The following is a 3,545-nucleotide window of genomic DNA, read 5'->3' as shown; positions in this document are numbered from 1 at the left end:
TTTTTTATTTTTTTGACAACTTTTATTTATTTATTTACTTTATTTATTGAAACATAATTAATTGTACATATCTGTGGGGTACAGCAGTGAATATCAATACCTGTGTGCAATATGTGATGCTCAAATCAGGATAATTCCTATATTTATCATTACACGATGTATTCATTTTTTGTGACCCTTCACCAATTTCGCACTAAACCCCCTCCCTCCTTCTTTGCTCTGGTGGCCTCAGTACATTTCTCTTTTTGAAGGTTCGAGGAATTACTGTGATTGTTGTATTTTTCTTTCTTTCTTTTTTTGTTATTTATTTGTTTATTTTTTGGGCTCTAACTTATGAGTGAAGACATGAGGTATTCCTCTTTCTGTGCCTGGCTTATTTCACTTAGCATAATTTTCTCTAAGTTCATGCATGTTGCCACGAATGGCAGAATTTCATTCTTTTTTATGGCAGAGCAGTATTCCATTTTGTAAATATACCACATTTTCATGGACATTTAAGTTGGTTCCAACTCTTAGCTATTGTAAACAGAGCTGTGACAAACATGGGAGTGCAGGTATCCCTTTGATATGATGATTTCCATTCCTTTGGGTGTACAACCAGCAGTGGGATTGCTGGATTGCATGGCAGTTCTATCTATAATTGTGTGAGGAATCTCCATACCATTTTGCATAATGGCTGCACCAAATTGCAGTCCCACCAACAGTGTAGGAGCGTTTTCCTTTCTCTGTGTCTTCACCAGCATTTATTATTCTCTGTCTTTTTGATAATGGCCAGTCTAACTTTTAAAAAGTATTTTATTTTCTAGTTAAAAGCTTGTGGCTCCGAAATGGCCGTAATGTCTTTATATTTTAGATGGCTAGTGCATAGCAGGTGATCAGCTGACTCTAGCTGAGTACAGGGCCAATGCTGATTTTACCTAGCTTTTTAAAACATTTCCAAGTAGTCACCAAAGTTGCTTGGAAACCTCATTAGCCAATTTAGACCAGTGAGGAAAAAGCTTCTCTTTGTGACCTCTTGGGCTTCGTTATTTTCTTCTGACTCTTTTTTTCTGTCTCTGCCTGTTTTTTTTAAAAAAACAGCTTTATTGAGATATAATTCACATACCATAAAATTTTTTGCTTTAAAGTGTACAGTTCAGTGGTTTTAATATATTGACAGAGTTGTGCAGACATCATCACTACTTAATTTTAGAACATTTCTTCACCCCAAAAAGAAACCCCTTACCCATTAAGCAGTCACCCTCCATTTATCCTTCCTGGCTGCTAGTCTTCTTTCTTTCTCTATAGATTGGCCTATTCTGAAAGTTTCTTATAAATAGAATCATACAGTATGTAGCATTTTGGGATTGTCTTATTTCATTTGCAAAATGTTTTCAAGGTTCATCCATGTTGTATCAGTTCTTTATTCCTTTTTATTTTTGCTCTGCTTGTTTTTTCCTGTCTATTTGTCCTTCACATTCTTTGAGAGCTTCCTATCGGTATGTGTGTTCAGATGGCCCCTGTTATCTGATATTTGCCTTCTCTGCCCAAGCAGTGTCACATCTAGTGTATCTCATTGCTGCGAACTTCAAGGATCAAGTAACAACCATCTTAGAATTTGCCACTCTAAGAAACTGTTTATTTCAGCTTTATGCAATGTGTGCTTACATAATTGGATCTCTAACTATTAGAAAGGAAGTCCATTTGAAGGTAACAATTTTATACACAGAGAGAGGCATGCACATACAGAACAGTTCCAAAAACTAGATAGGCAATCAGGAAAAGAAAAATAAAATTTCAAGAAGAATCTGTTGAATACTTCAGTTTAAAAAAGTACATACCTGCAGAAGAATTTTAATGAACTGGAAAAAGGACTGGCATCAACTGGGTTCTAGAAAATAGACAAGTTATACAATATTTTTAATTGTGCTCATTTTCCAGGCATTATTAGAAGGGAGAGAAATTGGTTCGAGGTTTATCTGGAGCTTTGAAGTTTAACCCTCAAATCAGTGCATGTCAATTACCTCACCATATGCTGCCAAGAAGATCACTTATTATTAATGGGTAAGGAAATGGATCACTGGGATGTTAAAATAATTCTTCATCATGAATTCTGTCTCTAAGTACAATTGAGTTGTTTTTCTAACTATATTTCAGAAGTCTAGGATATTTCTGTATCTAATCAACTCATCGCATTTTCCTCTGCATGTTATTAAGGCATTCATTAGCCTTCAATAGCACTGCAGAGTTGGCTTTGGTTTAAAATTGTGCCCATGGTAGATGGAATATTTCTACAAACCACTTAAAACATTATTAAACTGTACTCTTCCTCCCCTCCCCAGAATTTATTTAATCTCATTAAACCTAAAAAATGTCTAAGCAGCGGGTAGCATTTTCGTTTTTTGTGAAACAAAACATGAAAAAGAATGCAAGCTCTAAGAGGTAATGAACATTGGATGCACTCTCTATTCCAACTGTTCAGTCTTGAAACAATATAAAATACTTAGATGTCATTATCTAAAATACTTATGATGGAGTTGTTTTTCCTCGTTAAGAAATTAATTGGTAATAAATCTGTGTTAGAGTGTAACTGGAAGTAAAAACAGACTGTACCAACTTAATTTGGCTTCAGGGATAAGAAAGAAGCAGATGTTGGAATTAGCATCTTTAAATATTAACCCTCCAAGTCAGCATTTGGAGACAAGATTGGTTGTGGAATTTTGTATGGGAAGCAGTAGATTCACCCATCCAAGATCCATAGCTTTGATTATGTTTTGGTACCTCTGGAGTTCATACAAAATTGTATTTAGAGATAGAACTCAGAACTAAGAATTATCCTGTGCTCACAAATTTGCATGTTATTTGTGAGTAGGGGACATACTAATCTTCTCTGGATTATTTCAATTTTGGCACTATACTTGTACATGCTGCCAAAGGGAGCACAAGCCGCAAAAAGCCCAGAACTCAGGTGAGGTAGGTTTTAGTCCTCTTGCTAAATAATTTTGTTGCCATAGGCAAAGTCATCTAACTTCTAGAAATAGTTTTCTCGTCAGTAAAATGGGGCAATTTGTAGCTGCCCTACATGCTTGGCACAATGAAAAGTACTATGGAAAGTTAAAAGCATTAGAGAAATAGAAGGTATATGTTAAGTCAGCAAACTATAACTTAAATCTCTGTGATAGTACACATTATGGATCCAAACTCCCCAAATCGGCCAGTTTTTCTTTGTTAAAAACATTCCTTAGAAATGTATCCTAAGAAAACAATGAAAGGAATAAATGAAGATGTTCATCAAAGCATTATCAATGATGGTGATATATTGGAAGTAACCTAAATGTTCAGTAATAGGGGATTGGTTAATTAGATTATGTTATGGTTCTATTAAGAAATACTATACTTCTATGAAAATTCATGACATGTTGCTGAGCAAAAAAAATTGCAGATTACACACCAGCATTTAACCATATGGCCTCAATTTTTGGTTTTGTGAAAATAAAATACATGGGAGGGGTTTTCAAAAAGTTCATAGAAAGATTCATATTACCTTTTAATTTTGTTTTTCCATG

General features: G+C 34.7%; 1 pseudogene; it reads right to left on the bottom strand.

The window, feature by feature from the left end:
• Positions 1-2,806: 2,806 nt before the first annotated feature.
• On the bottom strand, positions 2,807-2,902 carry LOC134391416 (U6 spliceosomal RNA; annotated as a pseudogene).
• Positions 2,903-3,545: the final 643 nt, after the last annotated feature.

This window comes from Cynocephalus volans, chromosome 11, assembly GCF_027409185.1.
Source record: "Cynocephalus volans isolate mCynVol1 chromosome 11, mCynVol1.pri, whole genome shotgun sequence".
In the NCBI taxonomy this organism is placed as follows: Eukaryota; Metazoa; Chordata; class Mammalia; order Dermoptera; family Cynocephalidae; genus Cynocephalus; species Cynocephalus volans.
Note: the sequence above shows the minus strand (reverse complement) of the source record. Positions and strands in the feature narration are given on the sequence as shown.